Source organism: Giraffa tippelskirchi, chromosome 7, assembly GCF_054371585.1.
Source record: "Giraffa tippelskirchi isolate mGirTip1 chromosome 7, T2T-mGirTip1v1.2.pri, whole genome shotgun sequence".
NCBI lineage: Eukaryota > Metazoa > Chordata > Mammalia > Artiodactyla > Giraffidae > Giraffa > Giraffa tippelskirchi.
In genome coordinates this window covers 66,872,169-66,893,581 of record NC_137281.1, presented here as the reverse complement: position 1 = coordinate 66,893,581, position 21,413 = coordinate 66,872,169, and the positions used below count along the sequence as shown (strand labels likewise).

Here is a 21,413-nt window from a genome sequence, read left to right as displayed (position 1 = left end):
ATCTTGTTTAGATTGCTGTGTTAGGCGTGGCCTTTCTATATTCTGGTAGTTTTAAGTTTCTCTTTATTGTGGAGGTTCCTCACTGTGGGTGGGGTTGGACGGGTGGCTTGTCAAGGTTTCCTGATTGGGGGAGCTTGTGTCGGTGTTCTGGTGGGTGGAGCTGGGTTTCTTCTCTCTAGAGTGCAATGGAGTGTCCCGTATTGAGTTTTGAGATGTCTATGGATTTGGTGTGCCTCTGGGCAGCCTGCATATTGATGCTCAGGTCTATGTTCCTGCATTGCTGAAGAATTTGCATGGTATTTCTTGCTCTGGAACTTATTGGCTCTTGGGTGAAGCTTGGTTTCAGTGTATATGTGGAGGCTATTGGATAATCTCTTATTAATTAATGTTTCCCCTGGCTTTCAGTCTTATTCTTGTGGTAGCCTCAAGACTTCTCCATCCATACAGCATCAATAATAAAATTTTTGGGTTAATGGTGAAAAGATTCTCCACAGTGAGGGATACCCAGAAAGGTTCACTGAGTTAGATGGAAAGGTGAAGTGAGGGAGGGGGGGTTGAGGTTACCAGGAGGAGAAGAGGGGGACTCAAACGTGGAGAGAGCGGTCTAGCCAGTAAGCACTTCCCTCTGTGCTCTCCACAGTCTGGAACCCTCAGAGCGGTTCACAGGGATACATAGAGAGGGGGGAGGAAGGTAATAGAGGTGAGCATGAGTAGAAAGGGAGGAATCAAGAGGGGACAGAGAGATCTGGGCAGTATTCTGTTCCCGAAGTGTTCTCCGGTACCCAGAACACCCTCAGAGATTCACGGAATTGGGTTGAGAAGAGAAGGAGGAGGGTGGGAGATAGAGGTTCCCTGGGGGAGAAGAGCATCAATAGGGGGAGAGAGTAATCAAGCCAGTAATCACATTCCTGAGCAAAAATGGGTACTAAAGATTGGGTTCTTAAATGTACAAAATTGATATCAAATATGTAAAACAAAGATTAAAAATCTTGAGTAGAGGTTAGACTCTTATAAAACATACAATATAAAAAAAAGAAAACAGTGTAAAAAAAAACAGTAAAACAGTAAAAAAAGTAAAACAGGAAAATAACAGTAAAAAAAAGAAAACACAAAAGATATAAGATACATGTATGCAGTTTGCTTTAAAAATAGGGTTTTCTTTTTTTTTGCAAGGTAATAGTGGGTTATGAAAATGAAAATTAAAGGTGTAACAGAGGACTTAAAGAAAAAAGAAAGCAAAAAAATTAAAAAAATAAAATTAAAAAAAATGATAATAGTAAAAATATATATCCCGCACTTTCTCTGGAGCTGTTGTGAGCAGTGTGGGGTCTGTTCAGTTTCAGATAGATCCTTGTTCCTGCTTATACTTTTCAAGATCTATAGGCCCCTTTCAATGCAGTCAGTGTCAACTCCAGGGATTTTAATCCGTTGGCCTGTCACTTCCAACGCGCTTCCCTCTGTATATTTGGCTTCTGTTTGGAAGTCTCTTCAGTATATAATTTCCGCCCTGCCACAAAGGGGCGGAGGCAGTCTTTTTAGGTTCGCTTGTTCAGTCATGCTGTGGGGAGGGAGGAACACTGCAAACCTATATCACTGGCGTGTGTGTGGAGAGCTCGCAGTGTCTTGGCCGCACTGGGTTCGCCCCCACTCACGGTGTGTGTGCTTTCCCCGTCTACCCTGCTCAGGCTTCAGGTTACTCGGCCGGGGAGTGGGCCCTGAGATGCGTGCACTTCCCAGGTCTAAGCCGCTCAGGTTCAGGTTCCCGGGTACTCCACAAAGGCGCAGACTCAGTTGCCCCCGCGGTTTGTGCTGTTCCCGGTCGGAGCAGCTCAGGCAGCCAGGAGTTTGGCGAGCGCACTCTCCCCTGTTGGGGCAGTGTGGCTTATCACCTCCCTGGTCCCCGCCTCAGTTTACGGGCGCACCCGGCTCCGGTGTGCTTTGTGTCGGTTCTGGGGAGCTGGTCTCTGGCTGCGACCCTCCCGGCGGCTGTCGACCCTCCGGGATCTCAGGCAGTCTTTGCTTAGAAACTGGGAGCCTGTTTGAAGATTGGTAGGGGGTGCCCTCTCTGGGGCCGAGTTTGCCCCTTTCCGTCTCTGGCTGGCCCTGCCTGCTTGCTGTGTCTGGCGGGGGATGGGGCGGTCCGCAGCCGGCTAGCTCTCCTCTGGTATCTCTCAGTCCTTTGTTCTGTGAGCGGGCCGGCAGTGCCTTAGATTTGAGCTTTTTGCGGGATAGTTCTCTCTCTCTGGCTGTCCCACAGTTTAGGTTACTAACTCACGTTAGCTCCCTCAGATTGCCCTCAGGGCGTTCAGGCCCAGTCCTTACTCTAAGCAGTGCCGCCCACTCCTCTCCGTTCAGCCCCCACTTGCTGGTGGCAGATGTGAGCGTCTGGGGTTCTTTGCTGGGAGTTGCCTTTAGGCACGTAATCTGTGGGTTTTATTTATTTTTTCTCCCAGTTATGTTGCCCTCCGAGATTCGAAATCTTCCCCCAAACCCGCCAGTGAGAGAGTTTCCTGGTGCTTGGAAATTTCTCCTCTTTTTCAACTCCCTCCCCGGGACGGGTCTCTGTCCCTAACTCTTTTGTCTCTCTTTTTATCTTTTATAATTTCTCCTACCTGCTTTCGAAGATAATGTGCTGTCTTTCTGGATGCCTGAAATCCTCTGCAAGCGTTCAGAAGTAGTTTTGTGAAGTTTGCTCAGCGTTCAGATGTTCTTTCGCTAAATTTGTGGAGGAGAGAGTGGTCTCCCCGTCCTATTCCTCCGCCATCTTAGCCCTCTCCCATATGGCAGTTCTAGTCCCAGTTTTTTTGAGGAATCTCCACACTGTTCTCCATAGTGACTGTACTAGTTGACATTCCCACCAACAGTGTAAGAGGGTTCCCTTTTCTCCACACCCTCGCCAGCATTTATTGCTTGTAGTCTTGGATAGCAGCCATTCTGACTGGCATGAAATGGTATCTCATTGTGGTTTTGATTTGCATTGTTCTAATAATGAGTGATGTTTAGCATCTTTTCATGTGTTTGTTAGCCATCTGTATGTCTTCTTTGGAGAAGTGTCTGTTTGGTTCTTTGGCCCACTTTTTGATTGGGTCGTTTATTTTTCTGGAATTGAGCTGCAGGAGTTGCTTGTATATTTTTGAGATTAATTATTTGTCCGTTGCTTTGTTTGCTATTATATTCTGCCATTCTGAATGTTATTTTTTCACCTTGCCTTTCCTTTGTTGTGCAAAAGCTTTTAAGTTTAATTAGATCCCATTTGTTGTTTTTTAATTAGTCTATTTTCTGTTTTTTAAGTTTACAATATTGCATTTGTTTTGCTATACATTGACATGAATCCACCATGGGTGTACATGTTTTCCTCTTCCAGAACCACCCTCCCAAAGCCATCCTCATCCTATCCCTCCAGGTCATCCCGGTGCACCAGCCCCAAGCACCTTGTATCATGCGTTGAACCTGGACTGGCGATTCGTTTCACATATGATAATTTACATGCTTCCATGCCATTCTCCCATATCCTCCCACCCTCGCCCTCTCCCATAGAGTCCATAATACTATTCTATTTATCTGTGCCTCTTTTGGTGTCTTGCATACAGGGTTATCTTTACCGATTGACTAAATACCATATATATGTGTTAATATACTGTATTGGTGTTTTTCTTTCTGGCTTACTTCCCTCTGTATAATAGGCTCCAGAGGTGGGTCATAGAGGATCCTGTTGTGATTTATGTCGGAGAGTGTTTTGCCTATGTTTTCCCCTAGGAGTTTTATAGTTTCTGGTCTTACGTTTAGATCTTTAATCCATTTTGATTTTATTTTTGTGTATGGTGTTAGAAAGTGTTCTAATTTCATTCTTTTACAAGTGGTTGACCAGTTTTCGCAACACCACTTGTCAAAGAGATTGTCTTTCCTCCATTGTATATTCTTGCCTCCTTTGTCGAAGATAAGGTGTCCGTAGGTGTGTGGATTTATCTCTGGGCTTTCTATTTTGTTCCATTTATCTATATTTCTGTCCTTGTGCCAGTACCATACTGTCTTGATGACTGTGGCTTTGTAGTAGAGCCTGAAGTCATGCAGGTTGATTCCTCCAGTTCCATTCTTCTTTCTCAAGATTGCTTTGGCTATTTGAGGTTTTTTGTATTTCCATACAAATTGTAAAATTATTTGCTCTAGTTCTGTGAAAAATACCGTCGGTAGCTTGGTAGGAATTGCACTGAATCTATAGATTGCTTTGAGTAGTATACTCATTTTCACTATATTAATTCTTCCAATCCATGAACACAGTATATTTCTCCATCTATTTGTGTCCTCTTTGATTTCTTTCATCAATGTTTTATAGTTTTCTATATATAAGTTTTTTGCTGTTGTTACTTTAGGTAAATATATACCTCAGTATTTTATTCTTGTAATTGAAATGTTGAATGGTATTGTTTCCTTAATTTCTCTTTCTGTTTTCTTGTTGTTAGTGTATTGGAATGCTAGGGATTTCGGTGTGTTAATTTTAATTCCTGTAACTTTACTATATTCATTGATTAGCTCTAGTAATTTTCTGGTAGAATCTTTAGTATTTTTATGTAGAGGATCATGTCATCTGCAAACAGTGAGAGTTTAATTCTTCTTTTCCAATCTGGATTCCTTTTATTTCTTTTTCTGCTCTGAATACTGTGGCCAAAACTTCCAACTGGTTGAATAGTAGTGGTGAGAGTGGGCACCCTTGTCTTGTTCCTGACTTTAGGGGAAATGCTTTCATTTTTTCCCCATTTAGGATAATGTTTGCTGTGGGTTTGTCATATGTAACTTTTATTATATTGAGGAATGTTCCTTCTATTCCTGCTTTCTGGAGGGATTTTATCATAAATGAATGTTGAATTTTGTCAAAGGCTTTCTCTGCATCTATTGAGATAATCATATGGTTTTTATCTTTTCATTTGTTAATGTGGTTTATTACATTGACTGATTTGTGGATATTAAAGAATCCTTGCATGCCTGGGATAAAGCTTATTTGGTCATGATGTATGATCTTTTTAATATATTGTTGGATTCTGTTTATTAGAATTTTGTTAAGGATTTTTGCATCTATGTTCATCAGTGACATTGGCTTGTAGATTTCTTTTTTTGTGTCATCTTTGTCTGGTTTTGGAATTAGGATGATGGTGGCCTCATAGAATGAGTTTGGAAGTTTACCTTCTTCTGCAATTTTCTGGAAGAGTTTGAGTAAGATAGGTATTAGCTTTTGTCTAAATTTTTGGTAGAATTCAGCTGTGAAGCCATCTGGTCCAGTGCTTTTGTTTACTGGAAGATTTCTTATTACAGTTTCAATTTCTCTGTTTGTGATGGGTCTGTTAAGATCTTCTATTTCTTCCTGGTTCAGTTTTGGAAAGTTGTACTTTTCTAAGAATTTGTCCGTTTCTTCCAAGTTGTCCATTTTATTGGCATATAGCTGTTGGTAGTAGTCTCTTATGAACCTTTGTGTTTCTGTGTTGTCTGTTGTAATCTCTGAATTTTCATTTCTAATTTTGTTGATCTGATTCTTCTCCCTTTGTTTCTTGATGAGTCTGGCTAATGGTTTGTCAATTTTGTTTATCTTCTCAAACAACCAGCTTTTAGTTTTGTTGATTTTTGTTGTGGTCTCTTTTGTCTTTTTTGCATTTATTTCTGCCCTCATTTTTAAGATTTCTTTCCTTCTAGTAATCCTGGGGTTCTTCATTTTTTCCTTCTCTAGTTGCTTTAGGTGTAGAGTTATGTTATTTATTTGATTTTTTTCTTTTTTCTTGAGCTACACCTGTATTGCTATGAACCTTCCCCTTAGCACTGCTTTTACAGTGTCCCATAGGTTTTGGGATGCTGTGTTCTCATTTTCATTCGTTTCTATGCATATTTTGATTTTTTTTATTTCTTCTGTGATTTATTGGTTATTCAGAAGTGTATTGGTTAGCCTCCATATGTTGGAATTTTAATAGTCTTTTTTTTTTTCTCCTGTAATTGAGATCTAATCTTACTGCATTGTGGTCAGAGAAGATTATTGGAATGATTTAAATTTTTTTTAATTTACCAAGACTAGATTTATGGCCCAGGATGTGATCTATCCTGGAGAAGTTTCCCTGTGCACTTGAGAAAAAGGTGAAATTGATTGTTTGAGGGTGAAATGTCCTATAGATATCAGTTAGGTCTAACTGGTCCATTGTGTCATTAAAAGTTTGTGTTTCCTTGTTAATTTTCTGTTTAGCTGATCTATCCATAGATGTGAGTGGGGTATTAAAGTCTCCCACTATTATTGTGTTATTGTTAATTTCCCCTTTCATACTTGCTAGCATTTGCCTTACATATTGTGGTGCTCCTATGTTGGGTGCATATATATTTATAATTGTTATATCTTCTTGTATCGATCGTTATGTAGTGTCCTTGTTTTTCTCTTTTCACAGCCTTTATTTTAAAGTCTATTTTTTTCTGATATGAGTATTGCTACTCCTGCTTGTATTTATTTATTATTAATATTTTTTTTGTCTCCACTTGCATGAAATATCTTTTTCCAGCCCTTCACTTTCAGTCTGTATGTGTCCTTTGTTTAGATATGGTTCTCTTGCAGACAGAATATATGGGGTATCGTTTTTGTATCCATTCAGGCAGTCTTTGTCTTTGGTTGGGGCATTCAACTCATTTACATTTAAGGTAATTATTGATAACTATGGTCCCGTTGCCATTTACTTTGTTGTTTTGGCATCAAGTTTATACATCCTTTCTGTGTTTCCTGTTTAGTGAAGATCGTTTAGCATTTGTTGAACAGCTGGTTTGGTGGTGTTGAATTCTCTCAGCTTTTGCTTGTCTGTAAAGCTTTTGAATTCTCCTTCATATCTGAATGAGATCCTTGCTGGGTACAGGAATCTGGGTTGTAGTTTTTTCTCTTTCATCACTTTAAGTATGGCCTGCCTTTCCCTTCTGACCTGAAGAATTTCTATTAAAAGATCAGCTGTTATCCTTATGGGAATCCCCTTGTGTGTTATTTGTTGTATTTCCCTTGCCGCTTTTAGTATGTGTTCTTTGTGTTTGATCTTTATTAATTTCATTAATATGTGTCTTGTGGTGTTTCACGTTGGGTTTATCCTGTTTGAGACTCTCTGGGTTTCTTGGACTTCTGTGACTATTTCCTTCCCCATTTTAGGGAAGTTTTCAACTATTATCTCCTCGAGTATTTTTTCATGGCCTTTCCTTTTGTCTTCTTCTTCTGGGACTCATATGATCCGAATATTAGTGCATTTCATATTGTCCCAGATGTCCCTGAGATTTTCCTCATTTCTTTTGATTCTTTTTTCTTTTTTCCTCTCTGCTTCATTTATTTCCATAATTCTATTTTCTACCTCACTTATCCTATCTTCTGCCTCTGTTATTCTACTGTTGGTTCCCTCCAGAGTGTTTTTGATCTCATTTATTGCATTATTCATTATATATTGAGTCTTTTTTTTTATTTCTCTAGGTCTTTGGTAAACATTTATTGCATCTTCTCAATCCTTGTCTCCAGGCTATTTATCTGTAACTCCATTTTGTTTTCAAGATTTTGGATCATTTTTATTATCATTATTCTAAATTATTTTTTGGGTAGATTCCTTATCTCCTCATCTTTGGTTTGGAGCGCATTTTTAATTTTCCTTTACTTGCTGAGTATTTCTCTGCCTTTTCGTCTTGTTTATATTGCTGTGTTTGGGATGGTCTTTCTGTGTTCTGGTAGTTTGAAGATCCTCTTTATTGTGGAGGTTCCTCCCTGTGGGTGGAGTTGGATGATTGGCTTGTCAAGGTTTCCTGGTTAGGAAAGCTTGCATTGGTCTTATGTTAGGTGGAGCTATATTTCTTCTCTCTGGAGTGCAATGGAGTGTCCAGTAGTGAGTTTTGAGATGTCTATGGGTTTGGTGTGGCTTTGGGCAACCTGTATATTGATGCTCAGGGCTATGTTCCTGCGTTGCTGGAGAATTTTCATGGTATACCTTGCTCTGGAACTTATTGGCTCTTCTGTGGCACTTGGTTTCAGTGTAGATATGGAGGCCTTTGGATGATCTGTTATTGATAAATGTTCCCTGGAGTCAGGAATTCTCTGGTGTTCTCAGGTTTCGGGCTTAAGCTTCCTGCCTCTGGTTTTCAGACATTCTTGCAGTAGCCTCAAGACTTCTCCATCCATACAGAACTGATATTAAAACTTCTAGGTTAATGGTGAAAAGATTCTCCACAGTGAGAGATACCCAGGGAGGTTCACCGAGTTACATGGAGATGTGAAGAGGGAGGAGGGAGATAGAGGTGACCAGAAGTAGAAGAGGGGGACTCAAAGGTGGAGAGAGCAATCTAGCCAGTAAATACTTCCCTATGTGCTCTCCACAGTCTGGAACCGTCAGCGAGGTTCACGGAGTTAAATAGAGAGGAGGGAGGATGGAGATAGAGGTGAGTATGTGGAGAAAGGGGAGAATCAAGAGGAGAGAGAGAGAGATCTGGGAAGTACTCTGTTCCCTAAGTGTTCTCCGGTGCCCAGAACACCCACCGAGATTCACAGAATTGGGTTGAGAAGAGAAGGAGGAGGGGGGAGATTGATGCTTTTAAACTGTGTTATGGAGAAGACTCTTGAAAGTCCATTGGGCTGCAAGGAAACCCAACAAGTCAGTCCTAAAAGAAATGAGTCCTGAATATTCATTGGAAGCACTGATACTGAGGCTGGAACTCCAACACTTTGGCCATCTGATGAGAAGAACTGACTCAATGAAAAAGACTCTGATGCTGGGAAAGATTGAAGGCAGAAGGAGAACGGGATGACAGAGGATGAGATGGTTGGATGGCATCACCGACTTGATGAACTTGAGTTTTAGCAAACTCCTGGAGTTGGTGATGGAGTTGGTGATGGACAGGAGAGCCTGGTGTGCTGCAATCCATGGGGATGCAAAGTGTCAGACCCGACTGTGGGACTGAAATGAGCTGAACTGAATTGATTCCATTAAAATGTCATTTTTAACACAAATGAAATTGCTTTAAGAGGATAGTTTACATAATATTAAATATTTCATCTAGCAAAATAAAAATAATGAACGTAAAAATACAAGACTGTTGACAAACAATAACACTGAGAATGATAAAATAATAAAAGTAAAAGCAGAAACTAAGTAAAAATTAGTGGAAATATATATAAATTTCATAGACTAATTCATTGCCTACAATTTATTGACTGCATATTGTAAATGCATCCTACTTCTCTAGATGCAGAGTCAAACCAGACATTATAAAATTTACAGTCTAAAAAAGAAATTTTAAATAGCAGAGGAAATTTATGATCTATTCTTTAATTGTAAATATCATAACTCCTTTAGAGAAAAATAAGTTTGTATCACTTTGAAAGCTTCTACAATCCAAGAAGATTGGCTGTAATGCTAAATTAACTTCTTCATATCAGATTTACCACTTTATATGATATATATATATACTTTTTTTTCTCCAGATCTTCTTCATAGCATTCGTCATCTCAGAATTTCTTAGACTGTAAATTAATGGGTTCAGCATGGGAGTTATGTATGAATAAAATACACTCAATGGTTTGTCAATAGAGAAGTCTTAGCAGGTCTTGCATACATGAAAATACAGGAAACAAAGAAGCAGACAACCACAGTGATGTGCGGATCACAGGTCTGGAGGGCTTTCTGCCTGCCTTCTTGATTCAGGTTCTTCAGAGAGTGCAGGATGACTTCACAGTAGACGAGTAAGAGCAGAAACACAACAGTGAAGATCAGTCCTCCATTGGCCACAACTAAGATCCGGTGACAAATGTGTCAGTACAGACGAGTTTTAGTAAAGGGAACATGTCACACATATAGTGATCAATGACATTGGGGCCACAGAATGGGAGCCCATAAATAGTGCCAAGTTGAATTACTGAATGCAGAAAACCTCCAACACAGGACACTATCAGCAGCACAACACATACTCTTTGTCTCATGATCATCAAATAATGTAAGGGCTTACAGATGGCCACAAAGCAGTCATAGGCCATCACCAACAGAAGGATAATCTCTGATGCACCAAAAAAATACTCTGTAAACAGCTGGATCATACAGGATTGGGCAGATATGGTATTATTCCCAAATAACAAGTCTGAAATCAATCTAGGGGAAATAGAAGAGCAAAAAACTAGATCTATAAATGATAAACAAGCAAGAAAAACGTACATTGGTGAGCTCAGGGTCTTATTGCCTACTATAGTCATGATGATGAGCAGATTTCCCACCACGGTCAAAATGTAGAGAAACAAGAACAAAACAAAAAGAACTTTTCGCTCCTTTGGATTCTGTGTGAGGCCCAGGAGGACAAAGTACGATATATTGTTCCTTGATTCCATCTATTCTGGACAGGAACTGAGTTAACCTATTAGTTTACCTATAAAACAAGGAGAAACATTTTAATGTATTATTGCACTTTGCATGCTGTCACTTCAGTCATGTGTGACTCTTTGTGACCTTATGGACTGTTGCCCACCAGACTCCTCTGTCCATGGGATTCTCCAGGACAGAACACTGGAGTAGGCTGCCATTTTTTCTCCAGGGATCTTCCTAGCCTGGGGATTGAACTTGAGTCTGCCTGCGTCTCCTACATTGTAGTTGGATTCTTTACCCACTGAGCCATTGGGGAAGCCCTAATGCGTTAGACATTTCATTTCTTCATCCATTCAATTAAAAGAATATGCATGGATTATAGATACAGATATAGATATTGTGATTATCAAGTAGAATAAAACATAGTTTCCGATCCTCAGAATCAGAAAATTCCAGACCCATATACTAAGTACCATTATAAGAGTATATGTTCATACAAGCTAAGTGAAACAGTATAGGAATGTATCAATGAAACTGAAATTGGAAAAGGTTTCCAAAAGGAATCAAATACTTTAGGTGAATTTTAAAGGAAAATTGAAAGAAGGGAGCTCTTTAAAAAGGTATATCATATATAAAGTCACAAATGTATAATACTTGAGACCACTCTAACTAATTTACAAATTAATCGTGAGCAGCACAGATTAAAAAAAACATTACCCTCCTGAATTTTCTCAAACTACACTGAGACTCCTTTGGGTCTTTATTAGATATTCCTCCTTTGCCTGACCAATACACACTGAAGCAAAGTAACTTTGTATCTCGAGCACCTATCTGCCCATTTATTTCCAACTTTGTGTAGGCAGCATCTCCAGTTTAGGACATCTACAATTGGATATCAATCTATACCGGAGTCCAGCTCCAGCAGTCAGGGAATCACCCTGAAGGGATGAACGATGTCAGCGGAGAATGATGCAGCCTCTCACTCAAAGTACTGGACTGCATGTTTGTTTCAAGCATCAGGTTTTCTTTTATACTTTTACAAAAGCATTAGGTCAGGGGTTTGACATCTTCAGCTTCCTCTCACCCAGATTTACTGTCTCCATAAATCATTGTTGTCCTTCAGAGTTCCCTCTTAAGTGTCCTTGTGATTACATCGTAACTCAAGTTTGTCTCTGGGCTGCATACCACATTCCTCAGTTCATTTCTTATCTTTCTAAATCCTGCTTAGGCTCATTATCTCCCCAAAAAAAGGCTTCTAGCTATTAGTAACTCTAAAATTCTTAGTCTCTGTAAGCTATAGTAAAATATGCAAACACTACAACATACCTTAAACTTTTAGCTTCTATCTATTCTTAATTATTCCTAAACCCTAAACTCAGCAAACTTCTTTTGCCATAAACATTTCCCTTACAAGCAGGTTTCAGATAACAATGTTTCCCATGGCCTCAAGCTGTGGCCTATGTGCTCATCCTGGAACATTCTTTGTAAAGATCCTTGAACAAATGTCAATAGTTAACTTTATGGATTATAACATTCTTTCCAGCCAACTCAACCGGAGGAAGGAAAGGACACGTCAGAATCACAAGACCTAACTCCTTCATGCTGGGACCGTGCCTGCAGGATGAGGAGAGGGGGTTGGGGCCATGCCTTGATTTTGTCAGTAATGCCTAACTCGACTCCTGACAAATCTATATAAAAAATAAATTTTAAAATTTCCACAATATAAAACATTAAATGGTACTACCTTCCTTGTACCTACCTACCCTTGGACTGCAAGGAGATCCAGCCAGTCCATCCTAAAGGAGATCAGTCCTGGGTGTTCATTGGAAGGACTGATGTTGAAGCTGAATCTCCAATACTTTGGCCACCTCATGCGAAGAGTTGACTCTTTGGAAAAGACCCTAATACTGGGAAGGACTGGGGGCAGAAGGAGAAGGGGATGACAGAGGATGAGATAGCTGGATGGCATCACCGACCAGATGGACATGGGTTTGGGTGTACTCCGGGAGTTGGTGATGGACAGGGAGGCCTGGTGTGCTGCGATTCATGGGGTTGCAAAGAGTTGGACATGACTGAACGACTGAACTGAACTGAACTGAACCTTCCTTGTAATTGCTGAGGAAGAAAAAAAAAAACAACAACACCTCAGAGTGTTCTTCACTGTTTTATTACTCTCAAATTGCTTATTGATGATTTTAATTCTGTTGTCTCACTTCCAAAATATGACGCAAATTTGATCATTCCCTACTAGACTTACTCCCTCACAGGGTTTCTTCCTTGCTCACTGAAGCAGCCACCTGCCCATGTCTTTCCACTTTTATTCTGGCCTCCAGAAAACTGTTCTCTTGAAGAAGCTCATTTAATCCTCTTTAGATCTTGTTCTGATTACATCATCCACTTCTTAAAACTCCTACAGGGGACTGCAAACTTGCCCTCACGATTCAATATGTCACGTGAAAATTTATGGTAACAAGATATGTAGTCCCCATTTCAGTTGAAGAAACTAAGGCTCAGAACATCTAATTTTTCAAAGGTTGCACTTTTTTAAGTAATAAAGCTAGAATTGAATCTAAGTTTGATTTATTTCAAAATAATTTAGTTTCTTATGTAATAAAGCCACACAATGGGGAAGGCCGCTTTCCACTAGTTCTTTAGTCTTACCTTCTAGATCCTTGTTCACAATCTGAAGGAAAAATTTTTAACTCACTCATAGGACCTGAAATACCTTCTTTTATCAAGTTAGATGCTAGATGGGAAAATATCACATTATTATTTGAGGTTGATTTTTATTTCATTCCACTGTCTGTCCATTTTATTCATGGAATTTTCTGATTATTCAGAAGATTGTTTTTATTTGTACTGTAAAATTTTAAATGAAATTCCATGCTGTGCATGCACACGCACACACACACACAATATACACACAATTTACCAGGTTGGGATAATTTATCAAAGACAAATAATTGCTCTTTTTGACACAGGAAGAGCAACTAACCATTTGCAGGAAAAGTGTCTCTAGTTACCTCTTTTCCTATTAATCTCAAGATAGAAAAATGCCATCCAGTTGTTCAGCCATTTTCATTATATCATTCAGACTAGCTGACTTGAGACTTGAGAAATATTCTTGTGCTTTTTTATGCAATGCTTTAGGCCTAACCAAGAACCTCTTAAAATTTTATATTAGTTCTTACAAGGATAATATCTTTTTCCTGATATAGGCAAAGATCAGGACATTTTATCCCTTTTAACCACATTTATGCTTGTCTTTTTTTTTTTTTCTTATATTGAGCCTTAGAAATGGAATGTATCCAAGACTGACTTATGCTTAATTAAATTCACTGGGATTTTCCACAAAGTTTTAAAAGTACATGTACTTGTAAAGATACTGTTGGGTCAAATCGTTAAGATAGCATCAAAAAGTATAACATGAAGGAAAAAATAGTTTTAGAATCATTTTGAAGTTATTGCAACTTAGAATAAAATATCACCCCAATTATTCTGCCCCAGTTAGACCTATTAGAAACATACTTTCTAACCACCTACAGCAAGCTTCTCTTTCCTTTTATGTAATACTAAAAGTATTCTGCCTTGGAGTTTGGATAGATATATAAACAATTTTATCACCAATTTAGATGTAATGATTATTTATATATTTTTTTAATTTGATGTATCTATTTAATGTCAGGAACTATACTATCAATGAGGACACAATAATTAATAAAATAGGGGGAAAATCATGTAAAATTCCTTCCTACAGAGATCACATATTCTTATAATAAAGTTAAACAATTTTAAAAAGTAAGTGAGGTCATTCAATATCTGTTCAGTCGCTCAGTCGTGTCTGACTCTTTGTGACCCCATGGACTGCAGCACACCAGGATTCCCTGTCCATCACCAACTCCCGGAGCCTACTCAAACTCATGTCCAATATATTGGTGATGTCATCCAACCATTTAATCCTCTGCTGTCCCCTTCTCCTCCTGCCTTCAATATGTCCCAGCATCAGGATCTTCTCCAATGAGTCAGTTCTTAACATCAGTTGGCCAAAGTATTGGAGTTTCAGCTTCAGCATCAGTCCTTCCAATGAACACCCAGGACTGATCTCCTTTAGGATGGACTGGTTGGATCTCCTGGCAGTCCAAGTGACTCTCAAGAGTCTTCTCCAACACGACAGTTCAAAAGCATCTATTCTTCAGCACTCAGCTTTCTTTATAGTCCAACTCTCACATCCATACATGACCACTGGAAAAACCATAGATTTGACTAGATGGACCTTTTCGGTAAAGTGAGATTATAGTCACTCCTTATAAGACAGTGAATTACAGATAGAAAAATGACAGAAACTTGAAAGGAGATTGAGTCAGACCTACTTACTGATCTTAGAGGGAGTCTCCCAGAGAGGCAGGAAGCAATTGGGACTCACTTTGGGGAGACAGATGCTGATAGCAGCCATTTTGGGGAGCTATCCTACAACGGGACACTGGTGTTGGCAAGCTTTGTTTTGAAATTTTCCCTCTAGCTTTTTAGTCATAGGACCCAGTCCCATGCACTTGTCAGCCAATCTATAAAATTTGACCAAATAGATGTCTTCCTCCATATTATACATGATATCAGGAGGTGAAATGTGTGCTATGCCTTTTGGGTGAACAGCAGTGTGTCTGAAGGAGGTACAGTGGATTGGAAAGGAGAAAGGTTTGGAGCAAGAAAAACCTGAGTTAGCATCTTATTTCTCCCTTTTAACAGGTATGGGACTTTGGGCATATTATTTCACCTCACAGAAACTTAGTGTCTCATGTAAAATTGTTCATTTAATCTAACAGTATTCTTGTGAAGATTAAATTAGGTACTACCTGCATCCCCATCATGTTAGCCTTTTGTTGAATTCTACTCCAAATATCTTAACTCACTGATGCTTCCAGAGCTCATTCTTTAGCTTTAGGATCCCAGATGTCATCCTGGCATATAGCTATGTCAATTGAACTGTCTTGTGACCAAATCAGTTATAGTGTAATTTGAATAAAATGAAAATGGCACACATTTGAAAAAATATAAACAAAAATATTTCTGAGAATGCCCTTTAGATATGTGGGTAATTGTATTTTTCAAAAATTAATACAACATCACTCACCCCATGTGCTGTTAACACAATATGACTCTGTCACTTTCAAATCACATGATGTCATCTATTTCTCCACCGCCTCAACCCTGGGCAGGATGTCTGACTGCTTTGAGCAACAGAAGATGGTGAAAATAGTATTAAGCTAGTTTGGGGATAAGTTCTTAACTGGTGTGACACTTTCTACTGTCTTCCACTGGGATCCCTGAGCATCATGTCAAAAGTCTGACTATTCTACTGAAGAGAACTAGCTGACCTGCATCTAAATGAATAGGGAGAGAAACCCCATGGGTCCCTTCCAGCCAGCACTTCCAAGATACCACACATGTAGATTAAGTTGTCCTGGATTCTACAGGCCATCCAGTTATCAGTTGAATAGCACAGAGTGACTTCAGTCCATGACATCTGAAGCAGAAGAAATATCCAGTCAATCTCTGCCTGAATTCGTGGCCCACAAAATTTTGAGATAAATAAAATGATTGTTTTAAGTCAAGAAAATGTAGTCTTATGCATGCAGCAAAAAATAATCAGAGAAAAAGGCGAAAGGTGTTTCCATAACAAAAATTAAAAGCATGTGGCATTGGCTTAGTACAAGAAGACTGATAGCAGCTGGGAGGGTTTTGAAGAGTCTGTAATTAAAGGCTTACAAAGAAACTGTTATCTTTCCTGGAAAGGTTTGGCCATGCCATCACCTACAATAACTGGAAAATAGAAACAGGTACTTTGATTAAGATTTCCAAGTAGAATATTGAAAGTGCCAGCTGTTTCTTTTAGAATTGTAAGTTGTGATAAATAATGGGTAAAGAGAGATGAGTCACTAAAGTAACTTAAATTTTCAAGCAGAATTCAGAAAAAAATAAATAAATAAAGGAGCCTGTACTTATTTATTCCATAAAATGGAACTGATTCCTATACCCAGTCGTTCCAAAGAGTCAAACTCTCTTAGAAGAAATGGCATCAAGATAACTGTCATTTCAGTGTTGTAAATATAATACTGTTTGTTAAGACTTCAGAAGGACTTAAGGTGTGTCTCATAAACAGTTTAACTACATAAATTTATTTCTAAAAGGCCTAAGGATATTATCCTACTGCACACAAACTTTAACCAAAACCTGAGAAGGGTTATTCACTAGATGTTTGTGGATGTGGCCCTTGTTTAATGAAGTAAACTCCAATTTTGAAAAGTCTACAAAATCTTTAAGAGGGCTACACTAAAAGAAGCATCATAGACTTTCTTTGTGAACAAGAATATCATTTTATCCTGCTCCCATGTAAAAAAAATTATATGTAAGTGTATGTGGAAGAAATAGAATGTCTTCAGCTCATAAGTCTCCCCCTTTTACACACACACCCTAGTTAGTTTCAAACTTGATGATTATTTGAAATAGATACATATTGTGAAACATATGTATGCATATATTCCCAGCTGGGACAGTGGAAAAAAGTATCTGCCTGCCGATGCAGGAGATCCAAGAGATGTTGGTTCAATCCCTGGGTAGGGAAGATCCCCTGGAGAAGGAAATGGCAACCCACTCTAGTATTCTTGCCTGTAAAATTCCATAAACAGAGGAGCCTGACAGACTGCGGTCCATGGGGTCGCAAAGAGTCAAACATGACTGAGCACAATAACAATAGTATATATACATATATACAATATACATATGTATTATGAAAAGGTTGCCATTATAAAGTTAATTAATGCATCCATCTGGAGAAGGAAATGGCAACCCACTCTAGTATTCTTGCCTGGAGAATCCCATGGACAGAGGAGCCTGGCAGGCCATGGTCCATAGAGTGGCAGAGAGTCAGACACAACTGAAGCAATTAAGCACACAGGCATACAATGAATCCATCACCTCACATAATTATAATCTGTGTGCATGAGGTGAGAGCATTTAACTTCTACTCTCTAGGAAACTTTCAGTATATATTACAATATTGTTAACTATTGTCACCATGCTGTACATCAGATGCTCAAATCTTGTTTATCTTATCAGTGGAATTATCTACCCTTTGAACAAGATCCTCCAATTTCTGTCATCTATCAGCACTTGGAAGTCAACATTCTGTTCTCTGCTTCTGAGTTTTCTTTTAAATTTCACCTATGAGTGAGATCACATAGTATTGTCTTTCTATTTCTGCTTATTTCACTTAGCATAATGCTCTTAAAGTCCCTTCATTCTATATTGTCACAAATGACAGGACTCCCCTCTTTTATATTGTTGAATAATATTGTGTTATATATATATATATATATATATATATATACACTATTTTATTATATATAATGTTCCATTCCATATATATGTGTGTGTATGTGTATATGTATATATGTATATGTATGTATTATGGGGTATTTTTTATCCCTTCATGAATCAATGGTCATTTAGATTGTTTACACATCTCCTTTGTTCTGAATAATATCTCAACAGGTTCCTGATTTCATATTCTTGGATATCATCGAAGAAGTGAAATTCCTGAATCATATGGGAGTTTTATTTTTAATTTTTTGAGAAACCTTCATAATGTTTTCCATAGTGGCTTAAAACATGTACATTCCCACCAACAGTAATGGGGTTCCCCTTTCTCTACATCCCCACAAACATTTATTAACTTCTACATATCTCATATAATCATCCTAACAGGTATGGGGTGATATCTCAGTTTTGTTACAGTTTTCATTTCCCTGATGATTAGTGATGTTGACCACTTAAACACCTTTTAATGTTCCTGTTGGCCATTTCTATGTCTTCTTTGAACAAATATCTACTCGAGTTTGTTGCCCAATTAAAACTGACTTATTTGGATATGTGTTATTGAATTGTAGAGTTCCTTATGTAATTTATAAATTAGCTTTGCAAATATTTTCTCCCATTCCACAAGTTACCTTTTAATTGTGTTGATTGTTCTTTTGATGTGAAGATCAGTCTGGATTAAGAACCTTAGGTCTTGGACTTTAGGCTGATGTCATGCTAAGATCAGACTTAAATGACCTTCTAGCTTTTGCCTCCTTCCTCTGGGAACTCTGAGCTGACATTTTACAAGGTTGACAACCTCACTGGGCAGACACTGTCTACATAGTCATGTATCTACATGGAGAGGGAAAGATACCTGAGAGAACTGATTTTCCAGCCATCCTTAACAAGGCATCATTCATATAAGTAAATCTTCAACCTTCCATTAAGTCCAGAAATTTGGCTTTGACTAGCAGAGTGACCTCAGTCCATACCACATGGAACAGAACAATTGTTCATCAAGTTCTGTCTAAATTCATATACATTCAGATACAGACCAATGTATAGCAAATTTTAGCCTGGTTTGTGGACAGATACAGGCCTGTGTGTAATCAAACACAGGCCTGTGAATGGCAAGATAGAGCCCTGTATGTGTAGACAAATCCAGTCTGTGTGTCATCACATCAAACAGATATGCATATACATATGCAAATGCTTTCAGGTCGATAATCGGATACTCATCCATGGATTTTAAGATGCAGACTTGTGTGTGTTCACATACAGTTGTTGTTGTTTAGTCATGTCCAATTCTTTGCGACCCTATGAACCATGGCCTGCCAGGCTCCTCTGTCCATGGGATTCTTTAAGCAAGAATACTGGATTGGGTTGCCATTTCCTTCCCCAGGGGATCTTCCTGACTCAGGGATCAAACCTGTTTCTCTGCATCTCCTGCATTGAAAATGCATTCTTTGCTGTTGAGCCACCTGGAAAGCTCCTTCACATATACATGCATATATTTACAGATCTACATATCATTGATAATGTACATACATTGTGGTCCTACAAATTCACAGGAGTTTGGATACAGATCTGAAGGCGTGATGGGACTCATATTTGTGCATTTTTGGATTCAGGCCTATTAATGTTTGAATACAGACTTACACCTGTAGATTTAAGATTGTGCTGTAATTTATCCCTAAATAAGACATTAAGTCCTTTCTGACCAGCTTGCTGAAAATGTGAACCGAATATAAGTAAGAAAAACAAAGGCAAAATTTTACATACTCCATGGAGATGATTGTAAATTTTTATTACAATCTCAATCAGTTTTTCACAACATGTGTCTTTTTCTAGGTGGAAAACAAAAAATAAAAGCATGTAATTTACCACAAAATAAAAATACAGAGTCATAATATTCTAAATATGTCTTTATGGAATGTTTTTCATCTTTGTAAATGATCATAAATTTTAGAAGAGAAGGAGGAAGTAAGGTAGGAAGACAAAGAAGAGGAATTAATAATTATGTTGACAGATATTTTCACCTGTTTGGGGAAATTAGGTTTAGATATTTCTTCATCATAAGCAAAAATAAATTATTGATGGGTTTAACAATAAAATATTTTGAAAAGTTATTTAAAGAAAAGCAAGAGGTTAAAATTTATAAAATCAATGGAAGGAAATGGAGTTTTCCAAGTGCACTGTGATAGAAGAAAGAAAAAAGTGAAATTATATATAAATAGCATCATTATATTAAAAACATCCATTATTATGGCACTAATAACATGATAAATAAATATTTATATCAAATGCCATCTCAGGCGAAGAGTTGACTCATTGGAAAAGACCCTAATGCTGGGAAGGATTGGGGGCAGGAGGAGAAGGGGACGACAGAGGATGAGATGGATGGCATCACCAACTCGATGGACACGAGTTTGGGTAAACTCCGTGAGCTGGTGATGGACGGGGAGGCCTGGCATGCTGCGGTTCATGGGGTTGCAAAGAGTGGGACACGACTGAGCAACTGCACTAAACTGAACTGATCAGACTAATGAACAGAGGTAATTAGCAAATATTTTCAACTCATCATTTAAAATATCTCTACAAATTAGAAGATTAAATTTCTGTCTTTGATCACTTTGACTGCAAAACAAAGCTTCTCCACTTAAGGCAATAATACACTTGCCCAACTGGCAAAATAACTTCGACTTGATTATTTTCTGCATATATACCTTTTTCATTCAGATTATTTTTGTATACTTAGCCTCCTTATGCTTAATATTATATTGTCTGAAATATCACTCTTCTTCAACGTTAAGATACTAAGCTATATAAAAAATAAGATATGAAAATTATCTGACAAATGCAAACATAAACTATCTACTTCAAATATTTATGTGGGTTGTCTTGAAGTGGAGAGATGTGAATCAAGGTGTTATGTCTTATTTTTTATTATTGCAAGCTCTCTAATAGACCTTATTAATTACTGAAAGATTACATTACTTAAGAGAGAAACATAAAAAAAAAATCTTCCACTAACTTAAATAAATTACAGTATTAACTAAAGCTTAACACAGAACATCAATGTATAGTATCAACAGAGATATTTTACACCCTAAATCTTTACATATTTTCATAGTAAATGGTGACAATCTTAAAAACGTATTTAAAACAAAATACATATTTTGAACTAGGAAATTAGGAAAATCTTAAAAGTATATTTGAGTGAGTGAGTGAGTGAGTGAAGTCACTCAGTCGTGTCCGACTCTTTGCAACCCCACGGACTGTAGCCCACCAGGCTCCTCTGTCCATGGGATTCTCCAGGCAAGAATACTGGAGTGTGTTGCCATTTCCTTCTCCAGGAGATCTTCCCGACCCAGGGATTGAACCCGGGTCTCCCGCGTTGGAGGCAGACGCTTTAACCTCTGAGCCACCAGGAAATTGCTCTTTCCATGAAAGCCTTGTATAATTTTTTTTTAACTGTAGTAAAATGTTTCTTACGTTTAATAGTTTGGGCATAATTCAAATCTTTTATTTATTCATATAATAAAAGATTTGAGATCTTCCCGACCCAGGGATTGAACCCAGGTCTCCCGGGTTCAAATAATAAAAGATTTGAATTATGCCCAAGCTATTAAACGTAAGAAACATTTTACTACAGTTAAAAAATATATATACAAGGCTTTCATGGAAAGAGCAATTTTCCATTGAAAATAGGTGATACACTTTCCTGTTGCC

At 38.2% G+C, this 21,413-nt stretch overlaps 1 pseudogene; it reads right to left on the bottom strand.

Annotated features, from left to right (window-relative positions):
• Window positions 1-9,417: 9,417 nt before the first annotated feature.
• LOC145513778 (olfactory receptor 4A47-like) lies at window positions 9,418-10,354 on the bottom strand (annotated as a pseudogene).
• Window positions 10,355-21,413: the final 11,059 nt, after the last annotated feature.